This window comes from Sturnus vulgaris, chromosome 1 (genome assembly GCF_052056855.1).
Source record: "Sturnus vulgaris isolate bStuVul1 chromosome 1, bStuVul1.hap1, whole genome shotgun sequence".
Taxonomy (NCBI): Eukaryota; Metazoa; Chordata; class Aves; order Passeriformes; family Sturnidae; genus Sturnus; species Sturnus vulgaris.
This window is the reverse complement of record NC_142243.1, coordinates 146,563,821-146,588,853: the sequence shown is the minus strand read 5'-3', so window position 1 is coordinate 146,588,853 and position 25,033 is coordinate 146,563,821. Positions and strand designations below refer to the sequence as shown.

Genomic DNA, 25,033 nt, shown 5'->3' with positions numbered 1-25,033 from the left:
AAGAGCAGGGAAAAAGTGCTTATCTGGGAAATTACTTCTCTTCCTAGTACCTCAGAATCTAATTTTTAAGCAGGACAAAGGTCAAATGAAAACCACCTGATGGTGATGCAAATGGAGCCCTGATAAAACTGCATGGGGCCACCACAAAGAGCTGATCTTTGCAAAAAGCTTAATGAAAGCCAAGAGATGGTGCCAGTGGATGATGGAGGATGATGGCAATTCTGCATCCGTGTGCCACAAGAATGCTGCCAGTGGCAGGAAGCCACATCCAAGCTGTGGAGGGGGCCAAGCCAGGGCAGTGCAGGATCTCCAGCATCATGCAGCTCCCCAGGGAATGCCCCCAGCCAGGCAAACTGGGCTGCTGAGCCTGGGCTGAAGATACACTTCTAATTGGGATAGTAAGAGCTCCATCTTCCAGAGGCACAAGGGCTGGAATGCAGCTGTGCCTTATCCCCCACCTTGTCTACAATAATCATTATAAATATAAGTAATTTTCTTTGTTGCACACACTCAGGCTGCATTTCTGCTGCTAGAGACTCAGGTCTCTAATCTGACCTCCTCTAATCTGACCTCTGGCTTTGACACTGCAAAGATAAAGAGAAGGCAGCACAATGATGGCACCCTGAAAAAATACAGCCAGCAAAATCACAGGATACCCAAAACAGTGCCATGGAAAAACTGGGAGGCTGGGTTAGATTCCAGCTCAGGAAACATCCGGAGAATAAAATATTGCCCAAAATGGCATTTTGTGTTTCTGACTTGGGCTCCACACTGCAGGACAAGAAGATTAGGCAGATGCCCTCCCATGGTGGCAGACTGGCCCCCTAGCAGCCATTCCTGCTCAGCAGTTTTTGCCTGCTGCACTATCTAAGCAACCAAACCAGCCTGGAGATGATTAAAGCTTAATCAGAAACTCTTCAGTTCATGCCCTGTTCACAGCTTTGGGACGGTGCAAATCCTGCCACCTTTACCAAGACCCCCTCCAAGGGCCTCTCACAGCCCTGGGATGCCAGCCAGCTTTGGAGGCTTTACATTTTCGTGGCATGAGACAAATTTCGCTAAGAGTTCCTCAATGCTAATCCACAGAACGCTGCCCAGCAGCTGGGAGCACAAGAAAACAGCGTGTCCACACCTTCAGTTCTGCACAGAACCCCTCAAAGCAGCACACAGGATTCAGAAGCTGAGCAAATACCTTTTGCTTTCTTGCTGGCATTAACAATATGTCTCGTGATAGGTCACTGCTTCCTTGCAACTTGAAGAGCACAGTAAGCCAGCAGACAGTTCAGTGTTTATTTACTGTGCACAGTAAGTCAGCACCTGCAGATGCAGGCGCTCATGGAAAAGCAAAGATCACACATAAAGAAAGATTTTTTATTCTGAAAGTAATGACTGGGATGCTTTGGTTAATATAAAATTCCAAGCAAGGTCTTAAAGCAATCAATAGAGGATTCATTAAAGACATACTAGGAGGATTATTCCAGATATTTAAAAATATAGAAATATTTATTTACTTATATAAATAAACAGAAATATGGCCTCATGTATCCCCAATTACCTGCCCTGCAGTAAGGGGACAAAATTTGGGCACAAATGGCATTCATTAATAAGTGCCCCAAAGGAGGGACAGCCCTTAAAAAGAGAGAAAATTCACGCTGTAAAAGGGGTTGATGTTCTTAGCATAAACTAAGGACTGAGATCCACCATTAATTCACTTTGCTTCTGTTGAACTTTCACTGCTGCACAATGAGCAAAAGTCAGCCTGTGCAGGATGAGCACAGGTGATCAACATCCTTCACCCTGGGCACGTTCTCCTCCAAATTCCCCAAGCAATACGGGAAGAAAGATCAAAGCACAATTTCAGTATCTCCAGCTTCAGCATTTTCCTCAAGCAAAAGAAGATGTGAATCCAAAGATTCAGCTGTAAATATTTTAAAAGTGGCAAATGGACCTTTGGCAGCCAAAATAAGAATATTTAAAAGCACTAGCATTTGCTGCCCCCAACCCTCACAAATCCAGCTTGCTGAAGTGGTAAGTGAGGTTGCCCACAAACTGAAAACTGAAACTAGCTTCAGCCCCAATTCCAAAAAACCTGGAAGTAATTTTAGAAGCAGGAAACCATCAAGTAAGAGACAGCACCTGTAGATTAAAACCTCTTCCTCTGACAGGCTTCAACATATCTGACTCACAAAACCATAAAGAAAGACTCCCTTAAAAAAGCCTCATTGTCAAAAATTTTTATAGCTTTGAGGTTATATTTTATCCTTAAACCAATAAATACTTGCAATTCCTTAATTTGCTGCCAGCTGAGGAGAGATTTAAAAACTTCTGCAAACCTGCAATTTCAGTGCTGGTCTGTGCTGGGCACTGAAAAATTCCACTGGGGTGAGAGTGAGAGGGGTTAGTCATGACAAGAACATCCCTGCAATGTGCCAGAGCTGCTTTTCACTGTCATCCAACCATCCTTAATACCGACTTAGACCATCAGTGATTTTTATAATCAGTTGTGTGCTCTTGAAACACACACCCACATACATAACACTCTACAGGCAGCTAAATAGAAGCTTTCTATATTTTTTTATTATTATTAATAACATGCATCTGTGTACAGACCAACCCCCTAAACGATATTTTTATCCAAGGATCTGCAACCTCATTCAAAGCAAACCCTTGCTACTTTACCAGCAAATATCTTGAATACTAATGGGGTTCATCTCTTAATTAGCACCTAGGGAAGCAGCTGGCAGCCCCCAGCCTGGATGCTCACACTGACCAACAGCAAAGTCCTTAAACTACTTATCCCCTGAAACTGCCCCACATCCATGCAGGGTGAGACCTGCTCTGAAGAAAACCTGAGATGATTCTTCCTCCCTGTAAAGGACAGCTGCACATTTACAACTGAAACATCATTCCCAGCCAAGCTCTAATTCTTGGGCCACCCCCAGTTACCCCAGATGTGCCAGGTGCCTGCCAGACTGTGTGTGACACACTGCAAGTGGCAGTGCAGAACACAAAATTCAGGGTACATCTACCATGGCTTTTCTCCTTGCTCGCTGTGAGTGCAGACCCTGCAATGCAGAGGTCAAGCACCCTGGGGCTGTTCTGGGTTATCCAGGTCACAGGCAGGTTTTGTTCAGTGTCCAGAAGCACCAAAGGGCTGGGCAGCACCAGAGCAGAGTAACTGATGCCTCATTCACTCCCGGTTACTTATAAAAGATAAAGCTCATTCCACTGCAATGTCCTGCTGACAAAGGACCTTTTCACATTTACAGCAACAAGGGGAGATCTGGTTTCCAATGTCTTTATCAAACAGCTGACCACAGAAAGAAAAAAAAAAGAAAAAAAAAGGATTTTAAGTATCAGTGATGTTTGCTTCAATTGTCGATAAAAAGAACAACTGCAAGTGATCTGTTTTTCTTAGGTGCTTTAGAAGTTGTTAGGAGCTAGTTAATACAACACTAGGGATTTCAGTGATGGGAAAACTGCTAATTCAGGTTAAGGAAGGAAAACTATCTGCAAATGAAGAGCTGTTTCCAGGGGATGTCTTTGCAGCAGAGCATCAAGTCCAAGTCCATGTGAGCAGGTAAGAGGGTCTGGCCCTGCTGGGCTGAGCCTCCAGGCAGTGCTACAGGAGAAGGCTCTGCCTTGGCACAGGACTGCACTGCATGGGCTTGACCACGGACCATCCCCTCCAGCCTGGCAGGATGCTGCTGTCCACCTCCAAGTCCAAATCCCTGCTGTTAGCTCTCTTACAAGCACAGCAAGCACCTGAGTTTGCTCATTGATAAAGCCCAGAACATCTTTATCTCCAGTCTTTGTCTACCATTGCCATCTGGCCTACGAGTCACAGTCAATCTGAAGCGTGAAGCAACTGATTATGTTTCCCACTGAACATGCTCTATCCACCCTATCCCTCTCATTTTCTTCCTTTGATGCAAAATTGTGCTTACAAAGCAAGAAGATGAAAGTTTTAATGCCTCACAAATGCTGAGGGGAATGCAGAATAAATGTACAGCAAAGCATTTTCAGTCCTTTTCCTTCAGCACCTCCTTTGTATAGTAAAAATAAAAGTTAGAGACAAAGAGCTATTTTTTGTCTACCTTGTAGAAGGAGATCTGCAGCACACCTGAGCATTTGACCAAACCAGCACAAGTGCAAAAAAAAAAATTTTCACAGCAAATTGATACCCACAGACACCAAAACAATGATTCAATTGCCTGATAGAAAGAATGGTAAAATAGAAAAAGTTTGTCACCTTCACAAAACCATTTAATTCATTGTAAATGACTCTAAAAATGCAAATTTCGTAGCTATCATTAGTGCTATTGAGTTATACACATCTATATGGAATAGGAATAGTTTAATTTTGGAACTAAAGGCATCTCCTTTTTATGGGGTAAGTCATCCTTAAAATTACGTTCTTCAACAGAAATTCTGTTGAACTAAGAGGAGAAAAAATGGATTTAACACTTGAGTCATCTTTTTTGAAATGAGACAATGAAGCCTGATAGGCTGATCCACACACGGCTGATGGCAGCAGTGGGTTACAAACACAGCTGCCCAAGGGTCCCAGAGGGTCCAGGTGGAGGAATAAAGAGCATCAGATCCATCCTTTCCCTCATGTATGAGGCTATGGTTGGTCGTCAAAACCTTCAGAAACTGACACCACTCCTCCATGAGAACCTACATCTCAAACTGGGTCTGTCCCAACAAAGAAAAGCCACCTTCTGAGTATGGCACCAGGGAATCTGGAAGGTCTTACCTTTAGCAGAAGCTAGTAAGGAAAAAAAAAAAAAAAAGACTGCACTGAAGATGAAGAAAGCAAGAAAGCAAACTGGGCTGTCAATGAGAAAACCATTTACATACCTGCTGGACAGGAGTGCTGCTGCACTGGAAAAGCTCTGGGAGAAGAGAAAATATCTTCCAGCTGGGTAAAGCAATGGCTCCATTTCAAGAAGATGCATGGGGAGGTATTCCAATAAGTGACTGCATGCTATAATCCTCAGGACAGGGCCACAAATGACATAGGGTGACCCAGAAAAAAAAGACAGGGTAAAAAGATGGTAAAAACTTCCAGATGCTTTTATCCACAGCCAGCATTCTCCAGGGGGTTTTGTGGGTCCATATGTCCATGTATCCCATACTCCCCATGCTCCTAAAAATCCTATGGAGCTACGAACAGGACCAGACTGCCAGACTCCAAACGTTATTCCAGATCAGTGGGACACATGGGGTTGAGACCTTCAGAGAGAAGAAAGGGACAGGCCATTACACAACAGCTCTTACCATGCTGGACAAGGTTTATTCCCACAGAAACTCCCATCTTTTGATTTATTTTTGCACGGAAGGAAGGTTGTAGGTTTTTTTTCGTTGTTTTTTTTTTTTTTTTAATTTGCATGATTTATTTAAATTAATGTAACAGTGAGCATAGGCACAGCATGGAGCACCACCTCCAGTTGCCTCACTGGTTCTAGGTGATGTGAAAGGAGGAGGAGGAGAAGCCAGCAACTGCAAGAAGTTCTCAGCTAACCAACAGATCTTTCCAAAACTGTTATTTTTCTTTTTGTCAGGTGAAAAGACAGAATTTTCCTTCCCTCTCATTTTTTCCACACCTTCTGAACCTAATGAGGTATTTTCACTACCAGGCAAGAGAAGGATGGGAAGGGTTGTAAGGCAGCAGGTCAGCAGCACCATCTGCCTTCCTGACTTCAGTGGAAAAATGTCCATCCACCATCAGGAGAATCACACCCTCAGCAAGCCACAGCAAGGTCTGGCACAAGCCACCAGTGACACAGCAGAAACACTCAGCTCTCCAGTGCAACAACCCAGGGTGACCTCCGACCAGACACAGCCACACTTCCCACCTCCACTTTCAGAGAAAATAAACACATCCCAGCAAAGTGGCTCAAAATACCCGAGGAATTAGTCATAAAGATTCTAGTATTTGACGTATATAAACCCATCATGATCTGGGGGGTTTGGGTTGTTTGTTTTTCCAATTCTTTTAATCTGATCTTACTAATTGTGCTGGAAGTAGAGTTGCTGGGATTTTTGTTTGTTGTTTTAAAATATGAAAGCTGTCGCATAAACACAGGCAAGTGCCAGGCCCGGATGTAATGCCCAGCAAGTGCTGAAAGGAAACTCAAATAACTCACTGCCCGACATTGCTTTCTAGTTCATCTGTAAAAAGAAAACAGCAGAGAGCAGCTGAGAGCCAAAAGAGGTTTTGTCACTTTGTTTTAGCTGCAGAAGCACAGGAAGGTGATAACATTGTGTGTAATGTAACCAAGCAAAGGAGTAATGAAAGTGCAAGCAAATAGATCAAATAGGACAGGGTTAAGGAAAAGGTGTGATAATCATTTGTTTTGCTAATTGTGTCAATAAAGTCCTATCTACCCTCAAACAGCGGAAACGTCATCAGATATTTAAAAGGGAAAAATCAAGTGAATAATTAAATGTACAAAACCCTGACAAAGCGTGCCTGGTTTTTCCCCCAGATGTTCCCTTTAAAGGGTTGATTAGGAGAACCACATGTTTATTTGAAATAAAATTCCACTGACTTTGATCCTGTTTAAGTCACCTCACATACAAAATCTACTTTGAAACAAAACTTCTTCTTCCCTTGGGATAACAATCAAAATTGCCTTCTCTGCAGGAAAAGATGCACCATTACCACAGCACAATCCAGGCTAAGCTGGCTCCTGGGGACAACACCACAAAAATCTGGTTTCTCTGCAACATGTTTTTGTTTTACAAAACCCAGCATGCAAATCAGTACGAGGCAACTGGAAGTCTGCAGACAGGCTCTCACATGAAGTTCCACTTGAAGTCTGTGCATTCCTGCAAAAATAAATCTAAATTGCCTTGTCCTTCCTTCTAGTGTTTTTCCAGTGATGGGGAGGGTTAGGAAATGAAATATTCCCTAATTTCCCCCCGGTTAAATGAGCTGAAGCTGAAGAAGGTCTGACCCAAGTCCCCGAGTTGATGAAAATATCTTGGAAAAAGATTTGCATCTCCTCAAAAAACTCCCATCCCACTAATTACACAGCCAATCTCAGTCACTCTGATAACTATATGACATGGAAAATGCCTGTAAAACCTATTTCTCTACAGCAAGAACACCTGCCCAAAATCCTCGAGCTGTTTTCTCCATAAACCAATTACCTGTAAAATATGAGCACACAAACAGAGATGGATTTCTGTTTCCAGAGAAATGAGGCTTGTCCCACCAACCCAGCCCCGCGCTGTGCTGTGCCTGATGCACCAGCAGGGCTTTTTCTCCAGGCTCCAACAGGGATGTGTCAATATGTACTTTGCTCACTTCTCCTGGGAGACGAGCTCAGCAGTCCTCACTGCCCAACAAGCGAAAACGTAATTTTTTTTGTTTTCTGTCTTTTATATCTCTCCCCATGTCTCATATACCACACCACCCACAGCACTCCCACCATCAGCCTTCAAGGCCAGCTGGATGGCAGCAGGATTCATGGGCTATGCTACAGCTCAGTGACCAGCATCTTGCACAAGTTATGTGTTTATATAAACATGTGGGCTTTTCTAGTCAGACTGTAACAGATAAAACAATGGCAGATGATTAATGTTCATTTTACACATCTTCCTTCATGGTATGGAGGAACCTCAGTCCCTTCCACCCCCCGACGTAAGAAGACACTGTCTCATTGCCACCCTGTTTGAGAGGCAGATGAAATTCAAACTCTTGTGCCCAGCACAAGAAAAGACAACTTTCCAGTTCTCTGGACTCTAGCCTTAAAATGTGCCAGATTTTTAAGACTGAGCACACTGCTTGCTGGAAAGAACATCACTCCGGCTCACTGCTGCTGCTTCCCCCTCAGACTGGAGGTTTTCCTTGCACACTGTCCATGGTGTTGTCCAACACCAACAGTTTAGGTCTTGCCCTTAACAGCTCACTGCAGGTCAAGCAGTAGGGTGACAGCAGAGCCCTGAAGCACATCCAGAATTTTCAAGTCACGGGATAGCACCTGAAAAACACATTCATCTTGCCCATCCCTTGACAAGAACTAACTCCATTACCTGTACACAGAGAGGGTTGAATCACCAGCACACAGAAACACCACGGACTGAGCACATGTCAGCTCTGAGCAAACAAGGCATCACCCCCAGCACGAGAGCAGCACCCTGAGCAGCACCACGGCTCCTCTCCAAGGGCAGCAAGAGCCTGTCAGCAAGAGCTGTAGGAAACCAGCAGTGAGCAAAGTGTGCCCAGCAATAGACAGACCCCAAATGATTAATAAACACACAAAAAGAGTTAAGAGACTTGTTCCTCATTAGTTGAAAAATATGTGAGGAAGAGAGAAGGAGTCCCACCTGCTAAATTTTGAACTTTAAAGAGCCCCAAGTGCAATGGCTCATTTTTAAAAACAAGGGATGTTTTCTGTGCCTGTGTTTTATTTGAAGGAAAGGGCTGGGTATTTTACACTCTAACATGTTCATTACAACCCAGCCATGTGAGTTAAATGCAGTAAGGGACCTGTTAAACCTCATGATCACTGCATGTAAGCTCCAGCAGTGACTTTATTATGGGCAAGAATGCAATTGGGGCATTCATGTCTACTGCTCCTGCCACCAGGCACTGTGAGCAGTATGTGCTTAGCTTGCCAACACCGAAATCTCCACCTAAACACAAGGTGAGCATCCCAAACCAGCTTTGTTACATCCCCATGCAGAAGAACATCTCCAGATGTCCTGGAGAGAACTGCTCTTCAGTCCAGAGACTCCTTATCAAGGTCAATGTTACCTAGCAGAGAATAAAAAAGGAAAAAACCCAAAATAATTCAACCTTTCTGTTTTTTAATAAATTCTCCAGCAAATGGTTGCAGGTACCAGTTTGCTGCCATGAGTATCTCAGCTACCACGAGGGACTGAATTTCTCCTGATTTAGAGAGCAAAGCAGGCTCAGCACCAGTCTTGGAAGAAGGAAGAGGACAGGATCAAGCCCAAACTGTCCCCTGCAATAAAATCCAGCTGATGAATCAGCTCAAACCACCCCAAAAACTCTCCTTGGCTTCTTGTTCTTAGGTATGAAATTTTAGAAGAGCTATAGACTGAACCTGACACAGTGAGGGTGGCAAAATCAGGAGTTCTGAGTCAACAGAACTTGTGTTTTGTATCAGTGAGAAAACATGAACTTGTTTGCTTTATGGAATTATGGAAGGACAGACGTCAACAATCTCTTCTATCAAGTGCCCATAATATTTATGTCTTTATAAAAGATAAATAAACAAACCAATTATTTCCCAAAGAAACATAGAGAAAAAAAAATTAAAGGCTGCTGTGCCTTTTTCTCCTAACTCAGCAAGTTTTTGGAGTAACCTGGCTGCTTTTGAGGGCTTCACAAGCTTGGCCAACATCCCAGGCAGTCCCCAGAACTGGGGCTTTTGCTCCCAGATAAAGAAAAAACAGCTGTGGGCCAGGACATGATTAATGAGAGGAGGGCACTTCGCAGATGCTTCACCAGTCTGTGACCAGGCTTTGCACATTCAAAGCCTGAGTATTTGAGGAGAACAGGATGGAGGCAAGAACCATTTATCTTGCCTCACTCTACCATTCTTCATCCTAAAAATCAATTCCTTTCTGGGAACTCCAACGGAAAGGGTTGAAAAAAGAAGCACAGAAGGATTGCCTGGTAGATTGGGAATTCCAGCCTATACTCTGCCCAATGATGCATTGTTTGGAAACACATAAAGTGCAATATAAAAATGCTTCCAAGAACTCCTGCAACAGCTTCACAATAAAGTATACATTTAAACATGCAAGTCTAGCTATTCCATTGAAGGTATCATCACACAAATTTATGTCCCTCACATCCACCCAGGACTCACACTTGGGATGGGTCTGCCCACCAACCTGAACCAGTACCCAAGGGACCAACAGGCTGGATATTTATAGCTCGAGTTCTCACACAAAATGCAGGTCATGACTGTGCTCTTTGGACTTCACAAAATGACTCCACATGAGAATCACAAGCTGGGATGCTACAATTTGAAGCACTGCTGAGATGCTTTACAATTAACTCCCTTCATTTAACCATTTTTGAAGGCAAAAAGCAAAATCTTACAATCTGACATTTTAAGCACCTGATGTCACCTTGGACCATTTTCAAAGCAAAATTTCATAACCTTATTCTCCATCTGCACCAACTGACACAGATACATTAAGAGAAAAAATCTTGAAAATGTTCCCTAAGGAGAAGTGGGGGGAGATACTTTCCTGATGAAGGGTAGACTGTTACATAAAAAGACCAAAGGAACAAACTGTGAGACAAATATTAACTCACCTTTTTATAGTATTCAAGACATGAATGTTTTCTGACTTGGGTGATAGTACCAAAAAAAAATTATATTTAATGCTATAACAATCACCTCTAATATGGAACACAGCATTCCATATATTCTCCTCTTGGAAAAATATGTTTTACAATGAACTGTAAAGTGTGATTCTTAAGAGATACTGGGTTGCCTCACCCAGAAAAATTGAAAGGCAACAGAGAAACAAAGTGCACAAAGAAGGAGCATTTTAGCCTTGAGCCACTTGCAGCTCAAGACAATGACCATGCTCCTTCTGAGATGCAGACTCCTTGGGTAGGAGGAACATCCACTTGGACCACTCATTGATCCAAGACTGTGGGATACTCAGTAATGGACATAAAAAAAGACCAGTCTGATGCCAGTTGCCAAACACTGATGGCACAAGTTGCACACCAGGGGAAAATCAGACCTGCAGATCCACTGAAGTGGACACAGCAATGCAAGGGATAACACTTCAGGACAGCACTTCATGCCTCCTGCTCTCCCAGGAGACTGCATTCTGGCTTAAAAGGTGTTTTTTAGGAATGCTGGTCCCAAGGCTGATCTTGCAGAGATAAGTTGTAACCCTTCGAGTGCACAAGGGAATGGATTTTTGCACTTTTTAGTTTGTTTGCTTGCTTTTTAAAAATAGACTTTCTATTATATCCACTATCTCTATCACCAACTTCAAATACCACAGGAAACCAAGACCTGTGCATCAAAAATGAAAGTCAGGTTCCCACAGCTGGGTGAAAGAAGGGCCATTCCATCCTGTTCACACCCAGGTGGGCACCATTTCACCTCCCAAGAGCCCCTTTCTTCACCCTGGTCCCTCAAGCAGGCACAGAGCAGCTCTGCCACCAATGGCTCTCCCACCATCCCATGTCCAGCACCAAGGACCCACAGGTGCTCTCACAGGTATGACACAGAGTTGCTGCTCCATCTCCAGAGCTGCTCCACTGCATATCAACACACACCCCAGAGCCAGGCTCCCTTGCTGGGTACAGCTGCAGTTCACAGAAAACTGGGAAAATTCACTGCAAATTCATTTTACACCTTGGCCAAAATGACCCATAGCTCCCCACACCAAGCCTGGTCACCATGAACCATCCCAGCTTTCCAGAGCAGGGCTCAGTCTGAGCCCTGCAGACACTTTTTGCTCCCTTTTGTTTATGATTTTCAGCCTACGGCATTAGTTACCAGTTTACAATGAAAGGAAAGAAAAATCACTATGCCAGCTGCAAAAATAATCCTCCTGCTCATTACATTTTCAGTTCTTTATCTTAGACCTATTCTTTAAGCCTTCAGGATCTAGGCTATCACCATACAGGCTAACAACATGCTTTGTAATCAAATAAAAGCTGAAATTCTCACACGACTACATCGCTCCAGGAGCAAAGGAGCTGTGTTAAAATCATAAAAGTGGCTAACAGAGAGATTAATTGGATGCTATTAAAAATACAAAAACAAAAAAACAAAACAAAAGAAAAACAAACAAAAACCAACCAACCAACCAAACAAACAAACAAACAAACAAACAAACAAAAAAAAAAAAAAAAAAAAAAAAAAAAAAAAAAAAAAACAAAACACCAAACCACAGAACAGAAGACATCAGTCCCTTACTTTTCAAAGATAAAACCAATCAACTCCAGGCATCTTGGTCGCAGTTGACATTTGCTTTCATCAACCCCCCCACCACCGCAGCTTCCTGAAATCCCTCTATTAAAATGGATTTGCAATTGTCCCAGTTTGTGCCATTAGTTTATGCCATCTATGCTACCCCTGCTTCAGCTCCAGAAAGGCAGAGTTGGGATGATGGGCTTGGTCCTCTGAAGGCACTGGTGGCACAAAAACTGAGCCAATGGCTCCAGTGCTGGTGCAGTTTGATCCCTTGGCACTGGACCAACACAGTGCCAGCCCCATGAGCACCAAACTGATTTGCTGGCCAAAAAGGGACATTCCTGAGCCCCTCTCTGTGTCCCTCAACTTCTCAACCCAAAGGACACCACACACTGCTCTTGCTAGGAGCATTTATTATGGGCAAAGTAAATCAGCACAAAGCTGCTGAGAAACAGCAAGGGGGTAAAGGCCAAGAAGGAAAAAGACATTTTTTTCATAAGCTTAAGTCACCCCTTGCAGGACTGACGCATTTCCAGCTTAATATCTGGCTCCTTTAAAAGCTGAATCCTTGGTGGCTGCCTCCTCATGCAAGAACAGGACAGAAGCCCAGTGGTAATGACTTTCCCTGTGCACTGTCACACTTGGCTTGAGGTCCAAGCATCCCCGTGGAGCCCAGGAGAAGCCCCACGTGTTCTGGGTTTGGCACAAGAGCTCTGCAAAGGCAACTGAGGTGAAGATTTCAAAATAGCACTGGCAATACCAGCACAGAAACATTTTGGCACATTAGGCTGTCTTCCTGTTACTTTTTTGAAAGGTCCTTCTTATTAAGGGCACATGTTCAATATTCAGTAAATAATAACAGAAAGTGTTTGCCATTAAACCAAAGCCCATGGAATGATCTTGACTCATTCCAGCTGCCAGATCCAAATAAATGCCTGCCCTGCTGTTACAGGCAGCTTTAACATGCAGCTCAGCAATTGGGACCATCATGAGGTGAAAAAAAATACTATTATTAGAAAAGATTTCATAACAGTGTAGGACTTGGCTTCATCTAAACATAGATGTTGCATTGGTTTAATTAAATCAGCATGGAAAGGTTCTATTTATTGCATCACACAGTTACACTATTAAATTACAGGCCAGGACTCATTTTTCTGCTGATATCCAAGAGTAAAACCTTTTTCTGCTGATGCAAGGATTCCTATCAGGGTCTGCACTCCAGCTCTACCTGTGTTTGTGAACAGATGTTTTGCTCACTCTCTTATACTCACAGAGCACTCCTGACCATGCACCAATTTAGTTTTAATTTTACTAACAAAAACAATTCATTCCTATCAAGTCTCTGTTCCTACCACTCTTTCACCTCCATTCTTAGTGATTATTATTGCAGCCACCTCAAGAGGAAAATAATAGAAACACAAAAAACAAGATCTCTGAAAACATGTCTGGATTCTATATAACCCTCTCCATGTTTGCAAAACAAGCACAGAGCCCAGAGCAACAGGGAGCTGCAGGGAATCAGCTGTTTGCTCCTCACCCCTGGAACTGCCTCCCACCAACCCTGCACCTCACACAAACAGGGCATCAGCCAGGGTCCAGCACAGCTACATGGATGGTTAAACTCCCCAGGATGGAGGTTATCTATTATTATATAAAATAATCCCCATTATTTTGATGCCTGAATGTGCTCACAAATTCAACTAACCTTCCTGTAACCCGGATATTTCTAAATTTTTATTCCAAGACTGACAAAGTATTGCACCTCTTCTCACTCATTTATTGTTAACAATATTTTTATTTTAATCATGTCTAGACTCTTCAATATTTAATGGCATGATTTTCTGAAAAGCTTACATGCTGTGAGAAAAAAAAGGGAAAAAGAAGGGATTGTTTTATCTCTACATTAGCATCTAAAGGCATCAAAGGAATTCCTAGCCACATACCAGTTGCTGTATGGGAATGCAGTTAAATAGTGTATTTACATACAAAGCGTGTGAGACTCAGGAGAACTTACAGTCACAGAATCAGAGATTCACAGAATGGTTTGGGTTGGAAGGGACCTTTAAAGGTCATGTAGTGTAACCCCCCAATGAGCAGGGGCATCTTCAACTCCATCAGGTTGCTCAGAGTCACATTTATCCGTGTTTTCAGTCCAAAATGTCTCTTCTCTTTTGCAGGGATGATGCTGCCCTGGAGGGTGTAGGGTTCTCCATCCACACACCCCACAGTTTGGCATTTCTGTCCTGTCTGCTCTGCCACAGCCCCATTGATGGAAGCACTGCCACTCCTCCAAAGGCAGCAATGCAGGTGAATGTTCTTTGACTGCTTCAGAAAAAAAAAAAAAAAAAAAAAAAAGAAAAAAAAAAGCTAGGGTCAGATGAAGCTGTTTAAACATCAACTTGAGCTCACAGGATAAGAAGGGAAAACCTGGAGCCTGTACAACTGGTCCTGCAGCAGTGACTGAACACCAATTCCACGGCTCCACTGCCAAGACTCAGCCAAAGCCTCCACACAGCCTCCCTGCAGAAGGAAGGCCCACCAAAAAGTCCACCAAACCCAGAGGTGAAGTCAGAGATGTCTTCCCTGCTGTGCAAATCCTTAACAGCAGTTCCATCTGTCACTGCACCCAACTGTGAAGCTGCTGCCTGAGCTTATGTCTCTCTTTCTCAAGAGCTGCTGGAGGAGAAGACCAGCCTTTCCTAAGCATCCGACTTACCCTTGCTGGGAGCAGTCCCACTTCTGCCTCTCCCTTCAATGGATACAGGATTTCTCTGCCATGGTCCTAATCTGCTCAGAGACAGAGATCTGTTTTCATACAGATATCCATCTTTCATCACAAAGAATGGAGAGAGATCATTGAGAGTGACACTATCTTTCCATAAGTAAAGAGAAGATACTGTTAGCCCCAGTTTATAAGTCCTCAGAGCTATTTGGCTGAAATACCTGAAATAATTTCTTTCTGAACACTGCTCATTAAGACCCTCTTTTCGCCACTCTGCTTCCTAGGCTGAATTCAATTCTCCTGGGGAAGATGCTGCAGCAGAAATCAGTGCCCTTTCCCCATTTACTTAAGATGGCAAGTGCAGAGCTGGTACTCAGAGCAGGTAACCAGAATGTGGGATAGAGTTGGTAAAGAAACTCCAAGGTTAAAGAAGAAGAAACTGAGGAAGGAGAGGACACTGAAACACATCAAAAGTATCACAGGAAACATATCAAGAATATAATAGGAAGCAGCATACTGACAAGTAAACTTCATGATTCAGGGCTAAAAACCAGCAATAATAATTAAAATGTTATAGGAGATTAAATTTAATCTTTTTTTTTTTTTTTTCCTCAAGAAGATGACACCTCCTGCCCTGGTTTTTTGGGAGTCGGGCTATCAGGTCAGACACGTTTTGGCTGATGCAAGGGAGCAGTAACACCGTGGTGTCCAGCGCTGCTCCTGCAGCTGACACGGTGCTCACGATCCCTGGCGCTGATCCTCAGCACAGGGAGCAGGGTGGCAGCTGCAGTGTGATGCAGCAAGGATATAAAAAGCTGAGGACTCAGCCTGCAGAGTGGCAGCCAACCTGAGCCAGCTGGTGCTGGCATCACCTTTCACCCACATCGGCCGAGCCGCTTTCCCGATAGGAGATCATCTTGGGAAAACAAGGAAAACAAGCCCTCTCATGGCTGCTCGCTCCAGCTGGCCCCAGGATCAGAGCTGTGCCCTTCTAGGACAGCAAGCTAAGGGCAGGAGGGGGGGACCCCATGCCCAAAGCCATCCCCAGTGATAGGGGGATCAGAACAGGCTCTCCTAGGAAAAGGGAACATTTTTCCCATCCCCAGTGGGTCCTGAAGTGCTCAGCCCCATCCACCCCTCCAGCTGGGGGAAGCAAAAGCCCAGCTGTCTCAGGCACGGGACTGATGCTCCCTTCCCGAAAAGGGGCACCAGGGAACAGTATCAGCTTGTCAACAAGATCCAGTGGCTTTTTCAGCTCCAATTCCCTGGCTCTCCAGACTGGGAGCAAAGCGTGGCTGACTTGGGACCTGAGATCCAGCAGCAAAAATCTGGGAAATTCAGAGAGGAAACATCAGAAATCATCAGAACCAAAGGCAGGCACCAGAAACCACCATCAAGAGAATGTTTAGAGCCAAATCTGAACTTGTTTCCATCAAAATGCTCTCACTGCCTCCTGTGCTGGATCAGGCTGTGCAGGCTTGGTCATAACCAGGTTTTGGTCTCTTGCACATCCTCCCCAGAGCCCAGCTGGCTCTGGCTGATGTGCTCTCTGCAGCTCTGCCATCCAGCAGGATGGAATTCCAAGCTATCAGAAGTGCTGGAGCTAGCCATTAAGATGCCAGTAAATCCAGGAAGAAATGATTCCAGCTATTTATTTGCTACATTTCGGGGCAATTTCTAATTTATTTATTTATTTATTCATTTATTTATTTTTCTATCTATCTTTTAAAGTCCTTCTACAACCCTTTAAAGTCACCCACACACTTCATTATATATATGTCACCACACCAATACAGTATCACAAGACTCTTGATTACACAAAAAGCACCAAAAACTAATTTTTTTGCCAATGGATAAACTGGTATATCAAAGCAGACTGGTGTATCTGGCAGAAAAGTCAAAACTCCTTAGCAACATATTTTCAGGAAGAAAGTGGCAAGATCTTTCTAGATATTACCATTTTCTCCTACCTCATAAGCAGCATGAATTAACAAAGCCAATAAAAACGACCTGAAAACCTAAACTGAAGTTTAGGCCTTGGCCTTGATTTTGATCTTGAAACAACCTGGCCCAAGATCAAGAATAATTCTTAATATTTATTTTTAGAACACATTACCTTCAAACCTCCAGACCTGTGTTAGATAGCTTTTCTATTTTTTCCATGAGACTGAAAACACGATCTGTGAAGTCACGTTTACCATGAGAGATTTGTCCATCATCGCTATCTCAGTAAATACTTTTCCAAGGAAAGATTGTTCTTTACACAGCAGACGTGGGATTTCCCACCACCCACCACCAGGAAATGCATCATGTCCATATCCAAACCTGCCAAAGCCAGCCTGCTCTTTCCAGAGCCACACCAAAGTTCTGGCCTTGAGCTAACAGGTAAATGTTATTCTCACTGATGGGGCAAATCCGTGTAAGAACTCACCCTCCTCTCAAGGCTGCATTTCCTCACAGCTGCCAACCTCAGTCCACCTGGATACCCAAGTTGGTTGCAAACAGCTTACTGCAAGCAAAAGCTAAGTGTCTGCATCAACTCTGAGCACGCTTTAACTTTATTTGAGGAGGTCTAACTACTCTCGGATACTTTTGGAAACATGCACAGTTGCCACATGCTGCCCCATGCAGTTCATGTACCAGAAACAGCACTAATAAGGACCTGAAACCAAGGGAAATTGCTGATTTCCCTTGAACTGAAGCAGTTCCATTGGTAGAGATGTGCATCAATGCACCCAAGATGATATGAGGGCATCCAATCTTCCTGTCTTCTCATGAACACTCACAACAGTGTAAAATCATTGAAGACTCCACAGGGAAGATGAAAGGAGTCTGTTCTCTCTAACACAGAGTAATGAAGGGCTACAAACAGCCCCATTTGTGGGATACTGGGGGATGAGAGAATTTGTGATGCTCAGCTGCCTTAATGTCACCATTTCCTGCCGCTGTCCTTCTCCTCATGCCCTAAGAAAGGGACCTCTGTGAAACTGCCTTCTAAATCCAAGCCCTCAAGCACGCAGCCCAGAAGGCTGTGATAGTTTATTGTATACTATTTTAAGTCGTTCCTTTGCACTAATGCAGTCCTTTTCATTAGGATGGCCTGAGGCATATCAGGCACAATACCTAAAGATCACAGCTCTGACTATGTAAAGGAATAACTCTGAGGAATGTGAACCCTCCAAAGACCATGTGATGAGCTTCCCAGTGAAAGGGATGTTTTTTTAAACACGATGACACAAAAATCACCAGAGGGGATCAAACCCAACCACCACTCTTAGTCAGCATCCGGCTCTCAGATGTTCTGGAGAGCCGACCCGTGCAGCTGGCAGGAGTGAGAGGACACTCCTGCTGGCACCCATTACTGGCATGCACAAACTATTTGCTGTGTTCTCCAGCTTAATTAAATCACCAGTTTAAACTAATTCCTCGGCTTTGACTGGTAGCAGCTAAAACCGACACATCTCCCCTTCGGGCACCCATGGCAAGCACCCCACCACTAATGGGGAGTGGGATGTCTGGGCTCAGGGCAAGACACCGGGTCTTGAGAATGGATCTTCCTACCTCCAAGACTGAGAGATAATAAAAGCTGGATGAAGAACTGAGGGGGAAAATGAAACAAACACCCACAACATCGCATCATGGTTCATTCATTGTGTCAAATAGCTGCAGCAGAAATTCTGATTTTGTTTTTGCTGGCTTTTCCTTTTTTTTTTCCTGTCCTTCCACACAGATGAAATGAAGCACGGAAAGCAAGGGTCCCTGTCAGCATCTGCTCTGCACTGACAGTTCAATCCGCAGGGCCAGCCAGTGTGATGGGCCTCAAATTACAGTCACCATCAGTACAACTGGACAGATAAACCTCTTATGTATGGCACAGTAATGCCTACTGCAAACTGCACCACTGCAAAAAGCTTCTCTGACCCTCCACAGCAGGATCTAGTCCTGACCTGAGTGCATGAGTAGCTGGAACTGCAATAAACCCACAGCACTGAGGAACACCCTGGAAAGCCAAGTGAATCAGGACACTGCCTAAAAGCTTTGGTGTTTCACTCCAACCCCTGGGACCCCCATTTAAGAAGATACAACCAGTTTAAACAAAGAACTGAAGCACTCAAAAGCTGCAGAAAATTTGAAGCAAAAATTTCAGCTTAGGAGCAGAAACTCTATTATTGAACGAAACTATCACAGAATTACAACTGTATGTTCTCAGTTATCACTGAGAAGAATACAACCACAAACAAATAAGCTATTGCATTACATGTACTTTTCATAACAGGTATTGGGTTTTTATAATGTATACGGTTCCTTTCGGGGACAGACTTTTCTGCAGGGCCTGTTGTGCTAGGCCAAAGGGCAATGGTTTTAACCTGAAAGAGAGTTGCTATAGATTAAAGGAAGAAGTTTTTTGGAATGAAGATGCTTAACACTAGAACAGGTTCCCCAGAAAGTGCTGAGGCACTGGAAAAGGCTGCCTGGAGAAATCGTGCATACCCCATCACTGGAAACATTCAAGGCCAGGCTGGATGGGGCTTTCAGCAACTTGATAGAGTTGAAGATGTCTCTGCCCACAGCAAGGGAGATGGACTTTACAGGATGACCTTCACAGGTCCCTTCCAACCCAAACCATTCTAGGATTCCATTACATTGCTAAACAATCCTGCTAAAGAAGACACAATCATGAAAAATAAACACTTTTCATTGTTGGTCCTTTTAAGTACTGCCTTTCCCACAGCTACCAAGCTTGGGGCTTAGTACCACAGCTGGGTGTAGGCTGATTTTAGCTAAGGCTGGTCTCACTAGAAATTTCACCTCTCTCTATAGGTGAGTGCAGGTGAACTGGGGATGTCAGCGTGGCAGGGTTTCAAGGCAGTGAGGCTCTGCTGGCAGCTGGAGGACAAAATATTTCTGGGAGACCTAAAGACGTCAGGCTGCACCAGCAGTAGCAGGGACCTTGGCTCCGAGGTGCTACATCCTCCCCTGGGAGCTCATGTCCAAGAAGGAGGTGTTTGAACAGAGCCTGGTAGAGGATCCAGCTGTCAGAAGCAGGAGGGGAATGACAAATCCTCCTTAGACGAGAGGATAGAGTGATCTGCCTGTGTCAGACCTGCACAGCTCAGTGGGAATGTAAAGGTAAGAGGTATGCTGTCTGCATCATGGAAACAGGGATTTAAGCAAAAGGACAACACTGACACAAGAACAAATGAGCATCAGCTGGCTATGAATGACTTCAGGCTGCAGCATGAAGGTCCCTGGCCATGCCAAGCTCTGGATGCCTTTCAGCAGTCACAGGGCAGGCAGCCCAATCAGTCTTAAGATGCAGCTTGATAAATTTGTTAATGAGATTATATGCCTTGGCAACTCATGAGGCTAAGGAAGAGACCTTCATGATCCATGCAGCATTACAACCCCACTCCTCCAAGGACAAGAATTACCAGAGCTTTCTACTGATTTCTGTTATTTTGGTCACCACAAGCAAGGTTCCATCACCTTTATCCACTCCTGAAAGCCTTTCAGATGCATGCTGCAATAAATCCAGTATCTTCTCCATGTATATAGAGATGTTGTCCCTACCACCTCCCAGTGCATCTCCATCCCACTGCTCTGAAGTCCCTCTGCTACATCAGACACTCCAGTTTCTTATTCCCTAAATACTTCCAGCATTTGTTTGGGCTGTCTTTGGAGATTTCTGCACAGTGTTCTTCTAAGCCATTTGTTTTCAAAGGTACTCAGATACTTTTCCTGTACCTTTGATAGGTTTCCAGCTTTCAGATCCCTGTGTTTAGATAAAAATTACTTTCAAGTCCAAGATTCATAGTTCAGCCTTTCAGCAGCAGATTTGCAACGACCAGATCTCAGCTAAGCTAGTAAATGCAGCTGCTGCCTTGCCAACATGTGACACCATTTCCTCCTGGACATCCCCAGTGGCTCTGATACAGCTACCAGGATACACAAATGGATTCATTTCTTGTATTCCAGTGCCTTCTAACGTAAGGCTTGACTCAGGATCTGCAAGGCTGCTCATGAGACCCAGGGTTTGTATCAGCCAGGACACCCCCAGCTCCCTGCAAGACAGGGAGGTCTCTCCATGCACATCTGCTGAGGGGTCCCATAGGCTCCACAAAAAAACTGGGACTCCGGTTTTGCCTTCATACTCTCAGCCAAGCAAACGGGAAAGCCTGTCTGTACACAGGCACAGCTGCAGCACTGCCTCTACCTAAGCTGAAATATGTCTCATTGGCACTGAGGACATAGGGGAAAACATGAGCACAGGTGCTCCAGCCTGCAGGAAGCTCAGGGGCAACCAGCTGGAGACAAACCTCAAGCCATCCCAGCACAAAAACCCACAGGATATATCTCCTAAAATGCTCCAGCTGCAGCTGGTCAGGAAGAACCAGGAGTTCTGCTTTTAATTCAGATAGCACACAAATTTACTCTGGAGTCTGAGTTTAGACGGGCCTTGCTGTGCATGGCTGGGCTGTCCCAGGTGGAGGTGCTCCAATCTCTTGGAGAAGCTCCACCTTCAACAAAATCTCATCTAGCACAAGGCCCTCCCACTGAAGTACAATGACAGCTCCAAAGTGCTGAGGATTACTTAGTGTATGTATAACTTACCATTGAGAAGCCTTGTGAAAGCACAGGGATATATGCAAATATAAGACAAAGCAGAAACATCAGCATCTTAGAGAGGTTTGCCCTCATTCTATCAAAGCCTAGCAGCAGTGATATGTCCCCCCCTCCACTAAAGCTGTTGGGATTGTGTCACCTGCTTTAACACACTCATCTTTGGCCTTCTACATGCCAGGAGTGCATGAATTTAATTAGCATCTCCATTTCATTTAGATTTGGTATAAAGGATGGGGATGTTTGCTAAGGGAATTCACTTCTCATTTCAGACCCCTGACCAGGCTCAGCTGGATGGATATTTATTTAAAACATTATCACCTTCCCTGCCTGCTCATAAGGCAGGGGTTGCCACCATCACAGCATCACAGGTCACAGCAGGCAAGCTATGCTGAGGATGTAAACCAAGGCAGCAACCAGGCAGGCTGGGGGTGTGATACTATGCTAGAGTGCAGGACTTGATTTGGAAAATGTCTGTCTGCATTCCAGGTCAGCACAGCTGAATGTAAGTATAAGAGCACTTACTCCAACATCTGCATCACTACAAGTAATGTAGCTAAAAAAGATAAAGAATTAAATATCAAGTCAGTGAAGATTTTGCATATTCAGAAATGCTGTAGTATTAAAAAAATTTCATTTTAATATACAAAGACTTCTTTTCCCCCTTAAAACTCGTAAGTACAACAGAAGAAAAAAATAAGCCATATCCAGAGACTTGCAAATTCCCTATCCTCACACTCAAAGGCATACCAGGTCCTTTCTACAGACAAGCAACCAAGGCATCTCATGTTTGCCTTGGCTTGTCCCATACTTAAGATGTCCCAGGAGCCTGTGAAATTAAGAAAAATAAATGAAAATAAAGTTCAGAATACACCCACAGCCACAACCTCTGTAGTTCTGCTGAGGAAATGCAATCTATTTGGAAAGAGTACTAAGGAGGCACTGGGGAAGAAAAAAAAAACAGAAAAAAAGCTTTTTCTTTCTGCTGAAGAATTTTTTTCTTTTTCTGCTTTGGGCTGCACAGCAGAAGGGCTGTAGCCAGGAACAGGGGAGTGGATAATAAAACCTCCCATAAGTGATATCTGCATCACCCAATCGTGCACTGCCCTCCAAAATGCTGCCTCCTCTCTTCCTGCAGAGAAGCTGCAAATACTACCAAGGAAGCAAAATACAACCTTACAGAGAGGAATGAAACCCAAACAAAACAATGTAGGAATGACACAGTGCAAACTGTTGCTCTATCTGAGCAGTTTAAGGTGAACAAAACCCAAGTGAAGTGGAACTCAGTTCCAGCACCAGGAGCTCTGAGCTGCCACTCCAGCTGCCATTCCTGGATGAGGATGCTACCAGCTCTTCTCTGGGGAAGAGCATTTACCCTATCGCCAATACCTGTGATAATGAAAAATTGATTAAGGACATTGTAAGGAAAAAGAACAGTCTCATATTCCAACAGAAAACTCTGCTCACTGAAATTACAATCTCTCACACCACTTTTCTGTATGTGAGCAAGTACAGGCATGCATCCAGTTTTCAATCCTACACTTTTTAAGCAAAGAAAATACTAAAAAATATTATTTTAAATCATAAGAGTCTAAACCAGCAATTCATATTGGCAATATAACATAAAAAATGTCAATCAGTTACCATATCCAAGAAATTAACTTAAACAATTAGAATAACAAGACAGCCAAAACTTAGCTCCCAAGGAGGAAGCTGCCCTTTCTTGGGGGGAACCCATTCTGTCACCCACAACCTGACCCCTGCAGCCTCTCAGCCACATTTTTGGGCATGCCTGATGCCTGATGCTTCTTAATGCTGCTGCCACTGCTGACAAGACCAGTCCCAAGGACTCAGTTTAATGCTCTATCCCTGGCCCCAATATAGTGCAAGAAAAGGGCTAGGGGCCCTTGATCAATGAGTGTTGATTTTATACATGTCTTTTGGGAAGAACTAATCAAAATTAATTTAAGATACAAGGAATCATGGTGCCATCTGAATCTGAAAGTACAGTGAGAGCTGGCTGACAGAATAAAATGGCAAAATTGACATGTCCTCTCAAAATACATAGATTCCAAATTTCTTGGGGTCTTAGGCTCAGCTAGGCTGTAGGAATATCTCCAGGGAGATGGCAGCTAGTTCACTTCACTTCAGCATATTTTTATCACTGAGCTGTAGGTGCTGGGTGGCTGCCACCACGCTGAATCCCCTTCATAAATCACTTTGAGATTCTCAAAGAGCAGGTGCCCACTGCAAGATGAGGCATTTCAAGGTTGTCCCCCTGCTGCCAATGGTGGCAGAGCTGCAGGGGCACAAACAGCTGCTGGCACATGGTCCTGCCCTGGCATGTCCCCCAAGCTGGGAAAGTACCAGAGCCCACCCTGCTGCCACTGGAATTTGGGGGCTTTTGAGGAGGGTGAGTGGTGCTCAGCTGCCTGGGAAGCAGTGGGACTCCAGGCTTGGGTAAGTCACAGAGGCAAGGAGGGGGACACTGCATTCTTCATGGGTGAAAGATCAGAGAAAGGGCTCTCACTGTTTCTCTGCACATTAGTCAGCACACAGGAACACGAAAACACCCCAGAGCAAATCTGCTCTGTAGTATTAGGGATTATGACTCAGAGATTTTTTATTCCTCTCCCCGTGACTCATCCGGTGCAGCCTCATGGCCCAGATCCAGAACAGCCTAACCTTTTTGGGCTCCCTCTGCCAAAATCCCATTAAATAATTGCCCTTTGCAGTCAGCAGTGAAGAATTCGGGGGATTTTTCCCTCCCTTCCCCACCGAAGCAGGGCTGGAGGGAGCGAGTGCTGCACCCCAGGACCACGTGCCTGTGATGATGCTCAGCACTGGCAAAGGCAGCACAGCCCCGTGACCAGCTGTGAGCACAGGCACAGCCCAGGAGGGGATAAATGTGATGTTATCCATGGCATAGGGGACAGCTGGCTGCCAAGTGCTTCCCAGGAGGTACAGGGCTGCAACTTCAGAGAGGTGGCAGTCATTTGCCAGTCACAAGAAAGTAACAAGATTACAAGAAGCATGTGGAGAGGACCCAGTTTAAATCCGAGGATGGGCTAGAGTTTACTGGGAAGGAATCAGAAGCAAGACAGTGGGGCTACATGTGAGGTTTCTGGCTAGGAAAACTACCCTATGTCTCCTCTGCATTTTCTGTATCACTGGTGATGAAAGATCCCTCAGGTAACGAGGCCCCCCACCTTTACAGTTTTTAGAGGAACAGGATCTGTAGCTGCAGAATAAGGGGAAAAACATTATTTTGTAGAGGATGTAGCCAGGGCTGCCCCATCCCACAGCCATGATCCCCAGTACAAAGTGATCCAGGCTAGGCTGAACAAAAAGAGTTTTGTGGCCCCTTTGTGTTGGGATAATAATAGCAGCAGATGAATTCCACATTTCAAACAAGAGTAAGATATTAAACAGAGCCTCTGTACAGAGATTAGGTGGAATAAGAAAAACAATAAATCCTTATGTTCTTGGACTTGAACGGATTGGCAGGGAAAGCCAGGGAAGGGGGCCTCCTTCCCCCACAGTGCCCTGCATAACCAACTGCTTTGGGGTTCAGCAGCCTGTCCAAAGGATGAGGACTGCAAAACACAGAGTACAGAAAAAGCTGAGACATCTTCCTACAGGTCTGCTCCAAAACCACTACATTCCCAGGCTGCTACACACCTGTGAGGTGCCTGCTTGTGCTACCCACAGTCACACCAGAAACACACTGTAAGGGCACTCCAGTTTGAGA

General features: G+C 44.4%; 1 long non-coding RNA gene across 6 annotated transcripts in view; it reads right to left on the bottom strand.

Annotated features, from left to right (window-relative positions):
- The window catches only part of LOC106860581 (uncharacterized), a 154,964-nt gene that overhangs the window by 112,172 nt on the left and 17,759 nt on the right, over positions 1-25,033 (bottom strand). For 5 of the 6 annotated variants that reach the window (XR_015808524.1, XR_015808525.1, XR_015808526.1 and 2 more), the window contains exon 2: positions 4,864-5,238. This is a non-coding gene — a long non-coding RNA (uncharacterized LOC106860581). Of the gene's footprint in view, positions 1-4,863; positions 5,239-13,953; positions 14,857-25,033 lie in introns of those variants that run through there. The other variant, XR_015808523.1, reaches the window with a different exon arrangement.